This window comes from Notechis scutatus, chromosome 4 (assembly GCF_049901735.1).
Source record: "Notechis scutatus isolate UNSWTSFEM ecotype Mainland chromosome 4, rNotScu1.2, whole genome shotgun sequence".
NCBI lineage: Eukaryota > Metazoa > Chordata > Lepidosauria > Squamata > Elapidae > Notechis > Notechis scutatus.
The window spans coordinates 141,388,220-141,404,900 of NC_142012.1; the positions used below are offsets into that span (position 1 = coordinate 141,388,220).

At 38.2% G+C, this 16,681-nt stretch overlaps 1 long non-coding RNA gene across 1 annotated transcript in view; it reads right to left on the reverse strand.

Moving 5' to 3' along the window:
• The window catches only part of LOC148130947 (uncharacterized), a 33,635-nt gene extending 30,770 nt beyond the window's left edge, over positions 1–2,865 (reverse strand). Inside the window, exon 1 of the long non-coding RNA XR_015749486.1 lies at positions 2,722–2,865. This is a non-coding gene — a long non-coding RNA (uncharacterized LOC148130947). The remainder of the gene's footprint in view (positions 1–2,721) is intronic.
• Between the last annotated feature and the right edge of the window lie 13,816 nt (positions 2,866–16,681).

Sequence of the window (16,681 nt, forward strand, 5' to 3'; positions counted from 1 at the left end):
AAAAATCAAGTCTTCTAGGTTTACAAAATCACCAGAAACCTAAATTATAAAAAGACAGGATATAGGGCCATATATGAAATGGCATATGTGTTTTGTCTCAAGCTCAGAAAAGAATAGCTAATTCAAAAAACTCCTTCAGAATATTATGAGTTGGTAGCATTTCAAAATAACAAATTTGAAGTAGCTCACATATTCTGTTCACTGGAATAATCCACTGAATATCTGAGCATTCCAACCGTGTAAAATAATAGGAACATGAAAGAAATCACTGTCCAGCTAAAGCCCAAATAGGTATTGGGAAGCTTATATCAGTTCCTATCAGCCAGCCAAATTGCAGAAATTGAAAAAATGAGGGTGAAGTAAAAACTAGAGGTAGAAACTTCAATAATTGAGCTATGCTGTAGATAGATGAAAATGCATCAAAGACTCCACTGCTCTGATAGATGAAAATACAATTGATTTGTAAGCTTTAGCAATGAAAGTCAAGGAATATAGTAAAAACATGAGATTAAGATTAACTGTAAAGAAGACCAATGTCATACAACATACAGCAACCAGCCTTACAATCTACAATGAAGATGTTGAAATGGTGGATAGCTTTGTCTTTTTAAGATCAACTACAGCATCAACATTAAAGAAAAAGTAGGCAGGAAATGTAGAAGGGTGCTAATGAAAGCCACGGAAAACATATTTTTTCCAAAGTTTTTTATTTTTTAATTATCTAAATAAATCTTTGAGAAAATAGTGTGATTCCAGGTGTTTTACATTTTAAATCCATCGTATCTGTAATCACAAATACTATTATCTATTACCAAATTTTCTTCTTTATATTCTCATACATTACTTTATATCAGTCCCTTTATTTTAATCAATCTCTATCTTCCTTGGTCATATATTCTTATATTCAGCATATTTACTATTGAATCAATCCATGTCAATTCATTAATCATTAGAGCTTTCTAACATCACATCATTGTCTATTACCAAATTTTCTTCTTTATATTTTCATAGATTAATGTTATTATTTAAATCAATTTCTATCTTCCTTGATCTTATATTTTTATATTCAATGAATTACAGTTTGGTATAGTCATGTCAATTCATTAATCATTCAAAATTTCATCTTAAGTTGTATTATTCCTTTCCACTGTTGCATTTGCCACTGTTGCATGTATTTTTATTTTCTAAATGCTCCCTTCCTTTTAATTCCTCATTTTTACACAAATATATTTTCCATCTTATATTTTTAGCCAAAAATATTAAACTTATAATAATGTAAACTCACTACCTTATACATATGAATGACAAAATATATAATTCATTAGAAATATTATCCTATGCTATATAATTATATCTATCAGACTCCACTTAACCTTCCCTTTCCCACCTTAGTATTAGTCACTTATATCTTCCATAAGCATTTATCTATCTTACTTAATGAACCTATTTTAAAGTCCTATTTTCATAACTATTCCATTTTAATTAATCCTTCTTATTTTACTACTAAGGTACCTCTTCATGTGGATTACCTCTCTTTTCCATTGCTAACCATCACCTCTAAGTCTCTTTTCTGTCTTAGTTTGTCGTTTTTTGGCTTTTTCTCTTAATCCTTCCTCCATTTCCTGATATTTTTTCTCCCAGTTCTCAATATTTGTCCCCACCCTCTTCTGATCTCCTTTTGGTAATTTCCTAACCATTACATTTATCAGCAATCCAATTTTAACACCCACCCCTCTTTATTTCATCAATCATTAATATCTCAAATTCAATTTCTTTTTTTTTTCTTTTGTATTATTTGTTGTTCCTCTTGTTCCGTTTCACTGGTTTCTCTTTTTTCTAGCTCCACCCCTTCTTTGTTCTTTCTTCTTCTACTACTACTACTATCGTCGCCATTTCTGAATTAATCTCTATATTCTGTATTTTACTGCATAAGTCCAAAGCTCTGTTCCATATATCTCATAACTCAAAAATCCATCTGTATTTCTTTGCATATATCACTCATCTTTATATTACTTCTTATTCCAATTGTCCAATATCCAGTAGATTTTATTTTATTTAAACCAGCATCTTTTTAACTTTTAATATCAATGTCCTCCAATCTTTATTTCCCAATATTAATCAATCAAAGTCACCAATAATTCCAGGGGTAATGTCCTCTAATATTCCTTGCTATTTAGATTTAATATATTTCAGCTTCCAGAGGTCTTAAATCTTCCTTTTATTCCTTTTCTGAGTAAATCATTAGCTTGAAGGGATCTGCAGGATTTTTCTGTCATCAACGGTGGTACTTTTAATCCAGTTTCACAGCCACCCTTTTTCTGTTTCTTTCAAAAATCAAATGTTATTCTCTTTTAAAACAATTATTAATAGCATTTAAAATAATTCCTTCCCATGCCAAATCCTGTCTGATCACCAAATCCAAAATAATGTTCTTCCAAATTAATTCTTTTTAAATTCTTTGTATTCCCCAATTCTTCTTCTATCTTCCAAACTGCTACTAGTACAATTCTTTATATATCTTCTCTGTTATAGTCTTTTTGGGGTAAATAAAACAAGATAGATTCTTCTCACCCTTCTCTGTACTCCATTCCCTTCTGCACTTCACTTAGGTGGTTCTCGACTGTCCCAACTTTGTAGTGGCCATCTTGGTTGCTCTTGTCTCCTTTGTGGCATAGAGAGCAAGCTCAGGGTTCCCACAGGGGAGTTGTGTTCAGAACTCACCAGGCACCTCTCCTTAGCTTCACCATCCCTCCAAGGTGGCTTTCAGCTCTGTCCGGAATCCACAAATGGGGAAAAGCCAGTGCAGGAACGGAGACCTCTGTTTGCTGCTTCTGGTCTCATCACAACGACATCCGGAAGTTGTCATGGAAAACATATTAAGGTGCTATGATATGCTTGTACTTATAAAGTTCAGAGTCATGCAAATAATGGTTTTTTTTCTTGTGACACTGTATGGAAATGGAAATACAATTCAGGCACACATTCAAAGATGTGATTGAGAACTATCTTGACAACTACAAAGTGCAAAATTACATTTAGCTGGTTAACATTGCTTACAAGACCATGAAGTGCAGCAGGTCCCTGAAGATTGATTTTCTCCATTCACACTTGGACTTCTTTCCCAAAAATCTAGGAGTAGTCAGTGACAAACATAGTGCAAGTTTTCAGCAGGACATTGCCAGAGGAAGGTTGGCACTTCAGGATCCAAGTACCATGTGCCAGGGTGAGCTCCCATTACTACTCCCAGTTCCTGCCAATCTGGCAATTTGAAAGCATGTACAGTAAATGCAAGTAGATAAATTAGCAGCACTTCAGTGGGAAGGTAACGGTATTGCATGTGTCTCAGCATATAACCATGTCAGTCACATGGCCACAGAAGTGTCTTCAAACAACTCTGGCTCCCTCAGCTAGGAAACAGAGATGAGCACTGCAATCTAGAGTCAGACATGACTGGATAGAGGAAACCTTTACCTTTACCGCTTATATCCATGATGGCAAACTTATGACACATGTGCCAGAGGTGGTATGCAGAGCCATTTGTGCAGCCACTCGGGCTCCAGGCAAACTTACCTCACTGCGCATGTGCATGCCTTCCACCTGATTTTTGAGCCTTTTTTAGCCTGGATTTTAGCCTGGATTTCCAGAAATACCAGAAGTGATGAAACGGGCCCATTTTTTGGCCTGCAAAGCCTGCAGAGCCTCTGGCAGGCTGAAAAAGGCCTTAAATGGGACAAAATCAGCTGGGAGGTGCAGTGCAGGTAAGGGGGGTGGCAGAGAGAATCACACGCGTATGTGCAGGGGGAATGGGGGGCCGCGTGTACAATTTTTGGCACAGGGGCCTAAAAAGGTTAGCCACCACTGTCTTATACAGTCACGGTCTTCACTGTATAACTGTGTATAGGTTATATACAATAGGTGAATGTGACTTCTTATCAGTGCTGCATTGGTCAAAATTAGTTTGATGCTTTAATTTTACTTCTTCTGCCTATTTTTTATATAACTACAATCCTCATACAGCCAGTGTCCCAGAAATTGCTCATACCCAATTATCTTGTCTATAGTTGGCCCTCATGTATCACACCAGCACGGGGGCCGCCTTTGATGCCTGATTGACAAATCATGTTAACTCTTAAAGTATGTGTTCATCAGTGGTGGGATTCAAAAAAATTTACTACTGGTTCTGTGGGCATGACTTGGTGGCCTTGGCTTGGTGAGCATGGCAGGGGAGGGATACTGCAAAATCCCATTCCCTCCCCACCCCACTAACCTGAGCAACAAAAGAAGACCCAGCTGATTAGCTGAGACTCAGGAAGCAGAGAATAGATGGAGGGGCAGTCAGAGGTGGTATTTGCTGGTTCTCTGAACTACTCAAAATTTCCGCTACCGGTTCTCCAGAACTGGTCAGAACCTGCTGAATAACACCTCTGGTGGTTCATCTTCTTCAAGATAATCATAAGCTCGGTTGTGGGTTTTTTTTCCATCTGAATCAGCCATTCTTTTAAAGTAGCACCTGAAATCTATATGATACTATATACTGTTTAGATACTTTCCCCCAAAGCTAAAGCTCACAAAAAAGTGGTGGTGATGGGAGTGGAGATACCCACCCAGACTAGGAGAAGAATTGTCACAGAGCTTTAGCTTCAAAAATAAAATGAGTGCTAACATCAATGTGTGGGGAGGCCAATGCAAGGGAAATGAGTGAAAAGCTCTTAAGTACCAGTGATTGAAAAACAGAGAAAAACATCATTTAAAGGCCTGTTAAATTGTCATTCTTTTCTTTTGATACTAAATTTCTTTTTGTTTTGTTGCATGCAGCTGGTGGGATGATGACAAAGCGGTGTGCAATTATCTGAGTGACATTAGAATCCATCTGAAATGGACACTAAAGGAAGAACACAGCGTCCCCCATCTGCAATTCCAGCTTTGCTTGGCACCAAACCAACTTCACAAATATACATTCCTTTTTTCTTCCCAGTAAATCCCATGGCCAATGAATGCTGCTATGGCAACGAAAGCCTGGAAAGCCAGGGGGGCTTTTTTTTAAAAAATGTTCTGGAAGAATTGTACGGTAGAATCACATAATACTGCAGGCCTGGTGACATCCTACAGGTTTAGAAGAGCTCATTTATTTTCCCATCTCTTTCTGTCTTTTACACACACATACACAGAGACCCACAAATTCACAATAACATAGAAATCTGCATCATCCTATGGAAACAGTCTTCTGATGTGTCAGTTTCCTAATTACAGTGTTAAGATTTTGTAATCAATTATTGTATAATTCATTCATGCAGGTACATTTGCTCCTAGTCATGCAAAGCTTCCTAATATAGAGTTTCTAAAAGAGAAGGCAAGTCATAATAAATGTTAATGTTCCTGCCATTCTCCCCATCCACCCCCAAATCAATTTTCCCCCAAATCAGCTCTATGCAAGAAATGTAAAAGTTATATTCTTAGATTAGTGCATTAAATAGTTTATACTCATTTAGTATATCATATATTACATACTGCTAGCTTAATAAGATGGGAAGCCATGCATGAAATGACTGCCAGGTTAATGACACAGACAAGCATGGGTGGCATGTATTTGCATAAAAGAGTACGAAGTATGCTTCTAAATCCTTTAAATTAGTCATCAGTTCTAAAATAGCTACTTAACTAAGTCTTTTGCTGAAAATCAGAAAAAAATAAGTAAAACCCTTTTCCATTAAAGGAGATAAAGTGATGTTGAAGAGTTAGGTGCAGACTGTTGAATATTATTTCTTTCCCATTTATAAAGCTGAGAGCAAATTAGTACATTTTGTTTGTTTGTTTATTAGATTTCTTTCCTGCCTTTATTTCTTTATAAATAACTCAAGGCAGTGAATGTACATAATATTCCTTCCTCCTTCTCTTTTCACTACAAAAACAAAGATAGAGAGATGAGAGAAAGAGAGAGATACCAATATATCCATTACAGTTACACACACACACACACACACACACACACACACACACACACACACATTTATACATATACAGTACATAAAAATAAAGTGGACCAGTCTACCTCTACCATTATTATTCTTCATGAAATCTAAAAGAAAAGAAGCAGCAGAGATTTTATTATTTTATTATATTTTTATCCTGCCCCTTTTCAACAAGTCTTAGAGGGCAGTGTCAAAAATATATTGTACAGAGAAACTGTGAATGTCCCAAGAATGTCTAGGTAGTTCATAGTTATGCAGAATATTGAATTCTGGTTCTGGAATATTGAATCCTTATGTAGCTTGCAGACTACTTCCCACAAAATCTGATTTCACTTAAGAAAAGATTGATTCAAGAATTCTATTGCTTTTACTCTGTGGAACAAGATGGGCTTCACTAGAATGGGATCACCAGTTTTAGCAAATCATTGAATATAGAACAATGAAATTATTACAGCCATAAAATATACGTTTTGAGTTCCCTCTTTTTAAGTTATGGAAAAATATTAACGTATTCTTCCAGATACTACTCATTTACTAATGGCCAAGTACAGATATAATGTAGGAGAAGCACTATCTTAAATTTTCAAGTCTCGGGATCCAAATATTCAGGGATAAATTTAGCACTTCACCAGCAGACTTTTTAGCTTCTGTCATTTATAACATGGAAGTAGATATGATGTCTGTTAAGCCTGGATTCCCCAACGGGTGTTAAGGAAAACAAACTAAACAGAACGTGCAGCAAAGTCAGATAGGAAGACAGGTAAATGTGTGAGATAAGTTTTCTAGTTAACACGCAGTAAAAATACAGATACGCTTGTGCTATCAAAAATATAATTTATTCCATTTAAGAATTATAGCATAGTCAAAATAAATGGTCCATTAGTCATATATCAATTTCAGTCAAGTCTTGCCGGGGATACTCTATTTGCAAAGTCCGTGTTGAATAGCCAATGTCAGTTCACTTACAATAAATCAGTCAATCTTTATCTTCTCTCCGTTGAGAAAAATCAACACTCCTACAAGAACGCAGATATCAATCCATCCAGTAATTAGGGATCAGTAAGCCAGAGAGAGAGAGAGCTGCAATTGCCTCGCTTCTTATATAGTGCTTTTACAACCACTCCCTTAATTACATTCCTGCAGTTAAAGTTACACACACTTTAATTAACAAACCATGATACCATATTTATTATTTTTACCCAAACCAGTTAGGGTAAACAATGTTATCCCTAACAATGTCCATGCCCCATTCCACAGGATTTGTGATTCAACCAAGTTGTGAAATAGTTCAACCATGGTCCCAACTTTCAGCAGAGAAAATGATAATTTCTCCCAACTCTAATTATCTTCTGATTATTTTTGATGAAATTATGTACTGTAAAACAGAAAAGTGAATATTTTTATAAATAAACATAAAATATTTTATAGAATACAACTATAATATCCTTCCACAAAGTTTTCTATTCAAAGACTCCAGGCATTTTGCATAACACTGCAGTTACCCATTTAATGACACATTACAAAGATGCCTCACATTGATTTAAAGAGACCTGTGAGCATACAAGCTTAAAATAATATGTACAAAGAAGTTATGAAAGAAGAACTTGCTGCAACTCTTCCTACTATCTACATTAAATGTATGGTGCTTAATCCTGACAGGATTAAGGTGAGAGTAACACATAATGGAACAAAATGGGATTTTGATTTGGGACTTCCACAGTATAACTGACAGTTTATTTCTGTACAAAGCATTTCAGTTTATCAGATATTCTTAGCATGAAATGGAAGGAGCACTTGACATATAGCATTGAAAGAGAAAAAAACATGAATGGCAGGGATGAAGAAGTAAGTTGTGGGGGGAGGGGTGTCAAAAATTGTAACTATTTCTCAGAATAGTTTTTGTTTTTCACATTTAAAAATTTTATTGTGAAGTCTAACAACTAGAAGATATGATAAAGCATCACCCAAAATACAACATTACTAATATAATAAAAAAAGAACATACAAAATAGTAATTAAATGAGTGACCTATAATGAAGTATTAATATAAAACAAGCTCAGTTCTTCAACCTATTATTAAACCTAGAAATAGAGACCATCTACTGTTACATTTCTCAATTTTAATTAATTTAATATATTATTTAATTTAATATATTATTTCTGTACAATGAAATTTATATAATAGATGCTTAATATTCTATTCTATGGGTGACAAAGTAACAAATATAGATAAGAGTGAATATTTTATCAATATTAATTTTATTAATGTTACAAACATTATGATTATTGACTTTTCCAAGAATAGTTTGCATTTTATAGTTACTTGCTAGGAGGAACATTTGGATTTAAGGTCAGCAAAAAATCAAGATAACCTATGTTAATATATAATTCTATGTTAATATAGCCCCCATTTGCACTCAGAAACTTTGGTAGTTTTCTTCTATTTGTTTTTAAATATTCCCATTTGTCTTGCTGATGCAAACTATTGGTTATAGCTAATTATATTATTATTTAGAATGAGAAATTTAAAATGAACTTTCTGAAGAGATATTGCATTGCAGAACAGAAAAGGGTTATCCAGAGAATGAACTGTATAAATCTTGCTTTTTCTCTTCCTTGTCAGGATCTCAGAGCTGATTGGTCCAATTTATTTATATCCAATGTGGTTAACATCGCTTGATTACTAAAGACAAGAATTGTGACTTGCTAGATTCTTGCATGGATCAATTAACTCTGCCTCTTTCTGTTATATAGTAGACAGCATGCTTTATACATTCCTTTGAAACCCTCCTCCTACTCCTTCATTTTATGCCAATTTAATTTTTTAATGTGTTTATCTATTTATTTTATTATTGTTGTTTTATGATGAGTTTTTTATTCTATCATTTGCAAAAAAAAAAAAAACAGACTCCCAAGGGTATTTATAATATCAATGGTAATATCAATTTTATCATCCATTGTAACTCTACTGTGGTTTTGTTGCTTATATCAGGGGTGGGATGCTGGGGGGTTGCAGGGGTTTGGGAGAGGCCCTAGCTAAGTTCTGTGTAGTTTGGAGAACCACCAAATCCCACTCCTGGCTGGCCTCTTCCACCCCACCTCACCCCTCCCAGGAGTCCCCACGTGGCCCATTTTGCATGCAGGTAAGTGCAGGGCCCACACGGAGGCTTGGGGAGGCTGAAAAGTAGGTCTCTGGGAAGTTCAGGAAGGCCAGAAATGGGACCGTCTCCAGCTTCCAGTGAGTCTCCGGAGCTCGGAGAAGCCATTTTCGCCCTCCCAGAAGCTCGAGAAAAGCCTCCGGAGCCCAGGGAGAGGAAAATGCCCCCCCTCCCTTGGGATGCAGGAGGTTGACTAGGCCATTCCCATCATGGCCATGCCCACTCAGCAACTGGGAAGAGAACCCTTTGCTAAAATTTTTGAAGCTCTTTTATGTCTGCTTTTTGTTCTGAGCTATGGAGAATAGTTATTATTAAATATATTTACAGATAAGGCAGTTAACAATATTAAAAGAATATTAGTATTTTAAATAAAATAGAATTTGTTCTAGATTTCAGATTCTGTAACAAAGGGATAAAAGGAAATACTAAAAAAGTAGGATAAAGCTTAATGTTGTTTGTAAACCACCCAGGGACACTTAGGTTAGATAGGAAGTGTAGATTTTTAAATAAATAGATAGATATTGCAATGATATTGTTAATATTTCTGGATTTCTCAACTGGAGATTTGGATTCAGTTTAGTTATATTCTATCTAATATAACTCAGGATATTTGGATTGTCAAGAGAAGATAAGGAAACAAATAAAGATAGGAAAAAGCCAAACGTAGTTGGCTTCACCTACAGCACTTTGGTTCACATATAATTTACCTTTCTATATTTTCCCCTTTTATTGAACATGGGTACTTAGCAGAAGAAAAATACAAGTGATGTAACCATACACTATTGTCATCTTAAGAATGAATTCATCTAACACCTATAGATAGATTCTGTGTCACTAATTATGCCTCATTTATTGAGTATTATTGATATTAGTGACTGATGATATCTCAAATGGAAAATTATTAAATTTGTATTTTAAAAAAATTATTTATCTATATATATATAAAAGTAAAATTCCACTCAGGCATCATCTTATAAAGCTTACACACTTGAAATTTGGCACGTATGTCCTTTTGGCTCCTAGGTGCTCACTAAGAAAGGATTTTTCAAAATGACCATCGGAGCATTAATATTTCCTATAGTATTATTAACATGTTCTGATCCTAAGGAGTTCTACACCCCCTCCCCACCTGAAAAGAAATCTGTTCCAAATGCAAAACACAAGCAGAGGAGAGGAGTTTCAGTTTTAGTTTAACAGCAGCAACCAGCTTTAGTGCAGAACAGTTGAGTTAAGATACGCCCAGGCTCCTTGCTGTCTCCTTGCTCACACAGCAAATACTGTTTCAGTTTCCATGTTTCAGTTTCCAAACAGCCCTCAATTCTCTCAAACACTGACAGGACACTAGCCAGATGGATACCGATGGATGCTGGTAGGCAGAGTAAGAATTTCCCCCCCTCATTTTCCTCCCCAAAAACTAAGCCTGATCACATAGTTTCATAGCGAAGCATGGGTATAGAGCTAGTATAAAATAAAATACATTGCAAAGTTTGTGATGTTTATTATCCTATAAAATCTGGGGAACTTGCAATGTATCCTCCATCCTTTTAAGAATTATTAATAACAAGAAATGTATTTGACAATTTCTAAGTTTTATTCCCTGGAAAGGTATTTTTCATTATTTTACTATTTAATTTTTAGAATGTATTATTTTTGTATTATTTCTGATATTAGTTTCTGTGGCCTTGGAATATAGGTCATGACTATTTTCTCCAGCGCTAAAATTTTAAAAAATGACAATGCTCCTCCTAGCCTACTTTGTCAAAGTCCAACTTTCACTTTCATTGACTGTGACACATGTGACTGTGACAGAGAATGCTTTGGCTTACACTATTCTGAATTTTGTAGGTGTAGACCAGGGCTGTCAAACTCGTGGCCTGTGGGCCAGATGCATCATGTGCTAGCCACGCCCATGCCCAGTTTAACGAAGGGGGAAAAAACTCATGATCCATCACATGACAATGACATGACAACACGAGTTTGACACTCCTGTTGTAGACATACCATGGCATCTGAATATGCTATTCAAGGCTACTCTGGCTACTCTGTCTAATGTATATTTTCTGACTACTTGTTGCTTGATCCTGTTGATGATAGATGCTAAAAGGCTAATTGATCTACCACTTTAATATATTGATCTTCCCTATCACTTCTCTTTATGTACCTGAACAAAACTATTATGACTCTCCTAATTCATTTTTATTTCCAACTGAACATCCTAAATTTATTTAATCTATCCTCAGAATACGTTCTTCAAGGATATTTTCATATCTCTCATATTGCTTATTCACTTTATCCAATCTTGTTGTTCTGTTATTTTCTTCAATCTTTTCAAGTATAGTCTTTCTTCTTGTTGATTATCTGCTCACATTATGCACCCAAAGTACACAGTTTTGTTTGTTAATTATTACCTCAAGGGAGAAGACTGCCTGTATTTCTATATATATATATTTTCAGTAGCAATTGATTCTTCTTACATCCATTCAATAGTATTGTAGCCTTTTATGAAGCTGTCTTCAACATATTCAGGGTGGCACAGTGGTTATAATGTAATATTGCAGACTGACTCTGCCCAATGCTGGAGTTTGATAATGACAAGCTCAAGGTTTACTCAGCCTTTCATCCTTTTGAGGTTGGTAAAATGAGGAACCAGATTGTAATATGCTGACTGTATAAACCACTAAGAGAGGGCTGTAAAGCATTATGGAGTGTTGTATAAGTCTAAGTGTTATTGCTATTTTTACAAACAGATGTGAGGCCCTTGAGATTTGGGCTTTCTACGAAACTTTCTCCTGTGTTAGAGCAGTGGCCCTGTCCAAGCCCCTTGAGTTTGTGGCTGAGTTGGTGGTGGAGACCATCTTGTAACTAAACAAATTCAAGAATGTCCTGTCTCATTTACTATATAAGAATTTTGTAAACATTTCTTTTCTCCTTTGACAAACCTCTAAAACAAATTTTATTTCACTACTTTGAATGAAAATTGACAGAGAAAACGTGCAAGAAAATTTATATTTAGCCAGGAGGTGGCATAAAACTGTATGTGAATGTTCTGTCAGTCATGTCTCCAGCAGTCAGGAAAAAAAGATAGAAAATCAAATTGTTTTTCTCTGAATAGGAAAACTCTGACAAAGAAATGTTAAGGCAGATTTTGACAGTATAAGAATAATTGAAAAGAGGATGAGATGCTAGTAGGTAATTGCACTATTTCAGCAGGAAGGGAAAGTTGCTTTATTTGTATTATGATCCAAAGTGGAAGAAGTACTTTGGATTTTTAAGGTTAGTACAAGACTAACCAAAGCAAGCATTGTAAGCCTGAATTCAGAACAGAAATTATAGCAAAGTTTGATGATATATTCTCCTTTATTGAAAAGGCCCATTGTCTAAATTAGGGATAATATTTCAAAGTATTTTATAAATATAACAATTACAAAGGTAAACACATCATATAGTCATTAAATTATATGAAGCAATAGTTGGACATAGCAATTCTTTTCACATCAGAATCTTGTATTTTTCCATTCCTCACCTTGCTGAGGTTATAAATCCTAACTTCACAGCAATTGTAAGTAATCTCTTCAGACAATTTTTCCTTCATTGTGGTCTGGCATCTTTCCAGTAATTGCACTGTAAACATAATATTCTCTGTTGATGGGTCAACAGGAAAAATAAAAATGGTCATTGGGAATACAACAGCTTGACCTTATATGAAATGTGTACACACTACAATATATCTTTCATGTATATTGTTGTTTTTCCTTCAGGCCATGCTACAGTCAATCAGAGTGCCAAACTGAATTCCAATTAAATTCTAACAATCCATATCCCAGACATATGATTCAGACTGAATTCAAAACTATATTTCAATTTTCAAGTTATTATATCAAAGTGTGTGTGCATGTCTGTGTCTGTGTATTTATGACCTCCCATTAAAGAAAAAAAGTGATGCAAGCCACTACAGCCACTATCCTTGCAATTTTTTTGGCCGTCTCTTAATATACATGAATAAGGTTCAACCAATGTGACTGGTTTACAATGTTCGACAAGGCATGGCAAATTTGGGATGAATACAGATTACAGTCAGGGGACTTTGTGGGCATATCCATGGCCCTGGGAAAGAGGCAGTATATAAATAGAGCTTTGCTCTTACCTGAGAAGGCAGCAACAAGGTTAAAGGGCATATTTGATCTTGGATGAGAAGGTTGACCTCTTGTGCATTACTTTTTTTCTGTTTTTATTGGTTGCTGTGAATCACAATGTATCACTATAGCAATAGCAGTCATATAAATTCAATTAATCACTTAATTATATTTTGTTTTTACCACTGCTTAAAGGACATTCCTAGCCAGTTTGTATAATTTGGGAAAGTTCCCAGGGACTTTTTTTAAAACTGCACGACAAGAGAATATGCAGCTAAAACCTCACACTATTGTTTGATAGTATTATAATATTATATTTTTATTCACTATAGGCTAGCAAATAATTTTGATTTTGTGGACCCCTGAGGGTGGGTCCTAGAACTACACATTAAAAAAACATTGTTCTAGGAGATATGAATCAAGTTAGTTCAACACTACTTGGATTCATTATGCATCCTACCATGTTTCTCACAAAATAAGGCCGGGCCTTATTTTTTTTTTGACCCCCCAAAAAAAATGGCTCAGCCATCTTTTTGGGGGTGACTTAATTACCCCCTCTTGCATCCTCGGGCGGGCAGGCAGCGACGGCTTGAATGTTGACCTCGGCGTTGGTGGGGCACTTCATATCGGGAAACCTTCCACCACTGTTGCTTTCCCTTCTCCCCGTGCTGCTGCGGTGTTTAGAGCAACGCCACAGCATTTGGTGCAGCCATGCGCGGCCAGCCAGGGCTCCTTCCTGCAACTGGAGCCTGGCGGAGACACTCAGCTTCAGGCACACCTGTTGCCGCCTTCCCTTCGCCTTCAAAGGCAAAGCCAATTCTTTTAAAAACGACGCCCTACTACCGGCACGACAAAGACTCCCCTGCCCAAGAGGGCAGCCCAACCCCACATGGGGAGGCGAATCTCCTGGGGCCGCAGCGCAAGATTGGACCACCCCAGGAGAAGCACCCAGCCACCATTCCTGCCTGGCGCCAGGCAGAGCACGAAGAGCTTCACCTGGAGCACCCAGCGCAGCTGACAGGTGGGCCCTCCTGCCCGGTGGCAGAGCTCTCACCAAGGTAGTAAGCGCCTCCCCGCCGGACCCTCCGCTCATCCTGCCAGAGCCATTCGGGCTGGGCAGAGCCGGGAAAGCGAGCCACGGGTGTGCGCCCGCCTGCCAAGCAAAAGAGCCAGGCCGACCTGAGCTTGGCTTCCTTCCCAAGTCCCTCCAGCCCGAACCCGAAGGAGCCACTGGGAGAGACCGCCCGAGGCAGTGATAGTGCCCACCCATCCGTAGACAGGGAGGTGAGGCGACGGCCTGCGCCACATCCTCCTCCGAGCTGAGCCCCGCCATGTGAGCTCCTCTGCCTGATGCCTATGCCGCTGCAGTGTTTGGAGCTGCTGGCGCGTTTGGAGATGTGTGGGGATGGGGACAGGCTGGGCGAGGGGTGGAAAGGACAGGCGGCTTCGGGCTCTCTCTGCCGGACCTGCTGGCCAGGGAAGCAGTGCTGCTGTCACCTCACCTCCCTGTCCACGGACAGGTGGGCGCTATCACTGCCTCAGGTAGCCTCTCCCCTTCGGGTTCAGGCTTTGAGGGACTTGGGAAGGAAGCCAAGCTCAGGTCGGCCCAGCTCTTTCGGTTGGCAGGCGGGCACGCACCTGAGGCTCGCTTTCCTGGCTCTGCCCAGCCCGCACAGCTCAGGCGGGATGAGTGGGGAGGCGCTCGCTGCCTTGGCGAGAGCTCCACCGCCGGGCAGGACGGCCCACCTGTCAGCTGTGCTGGGTGCTCTGCCTGGCGCCAAGCAGGGATGGTGGCTGGGCACTTCGGCCAGGGTGGGCTGATCCTGTGCTATGGCCCCAGGAGATTCGCTTCCCCACATGGGGTTGAGCTGCCCTCTCGGGCAGGGGAGGCTTTGTCGTAACGGTAGTAGGGCATTGTTTTTAAAATAATTGGCTTTGCCTTTGAAGGCGAAGGGAAGGCAGCAACGGGAGTGCCTGAAGCCAAGTGTCTCCGCCGGGCTTCGGTTGCAGGGAGGAGCCCTGGCTGGCCACGCATGTTGCGCCAAACACCACGGCGTTGCTTTAAATGCCGCGGCAGCACGGGGAGAAGGGAAAGTAATGGCAGAAGGTCTCCCAATATGAAGTGCCCCACCAACGCCGAGGTCAACGCAGGCAGCACCATATCTGGGTATGCAACAAAAGTACTTCCTAACGGCCAGCCCCCCTGCCATTCCCCCCCATTTCGCATGTTTAATATAGGCCTTAATTTTGGGGGAGGGGCTTAATTTGATTTTATGCCTATAAAGCATGCTGGTACTTCCTATCGGGGGAGTCCGTATTGTTGGAGAAACATGGTATTTGAAATACATAACGAATAACAATGGTGATGCAGCTAACTACTCTTTGAGTTCTTCCATAATTACAGCTGAGCTATCCATGATGTTCCACCTCAAGAAACTATAGAAATACTGCTAATCCATTTGCTTGATTTGTGCCATCTGCTTTGTTGGCATACCTGCTCTCTTCCACAAAGCAATGCAAATTTGGGAAAGTTAATTATCAATGTCTCCCTATAGCAGATCTTTATACTACAACATGTTTCTTCTCTTTCTTCAACAAAATTGATTTTCTTCATATTAAACATCTCAAAACCTCTTTCAGACAGCCATGCTTTAAAAATTATGGCAAAATTGGTGAAAAACTCACTCTTATTAGATCTAGTATTGTCCCTTGTCTACATCACATATTATTTCTAAAAGGAATAAATTTTTGTTAACTGTACATTTTATTTCCCTGATATTTTTGTTTCCATGAATAGCGGGAGTATTTGTGGATATTCTGAATATCTGCTCATATACCACTACTATATAAGAATGTTTTTTACTTCATCAAAAGTGGTCATGTGTAGGTAAGATAGGAAGAATACTATAGTGGCATGGAAGTCTGCCTGTTAACAGATACCTCGTATATGGGAGCTGTAATCTGTAAAATGATCCCAGACTATTACCCTGCTGGCTTATTGGTGATAATGAGAAATTTTGTTCACACTGAATTAATTGAGAGGCTAATTGAAGGATCTTTGTCATTGGTGTATACATTTGTTGTGCAGTTTATTTTTAGCAGAAGTCAGGCTAGCTGTCTAATGCTGGGTGAAGAATACACCCTACATCTTGTATAAAGGCATAATGAAGACACTTAGCCATTAGAAGATTTAATTATTGTTGTCCATATTCATATTATGGCTCCCTAGACAATACTGTTACTGTCTCTTGCAAAAACATTACAGTGCTGTCAAAGCAGGGAACAGTTAATTATCTGAATGTTGGCAATGTGGTGAGCCTATATCCCGTCCAAATGGCTCTCATTTCAAGGATCAGAAGCTGCCACTCCCTGCAGCACGATGAGCAAGGTACTTCATGCAGCAGAGTTAATAGCCAGCAGC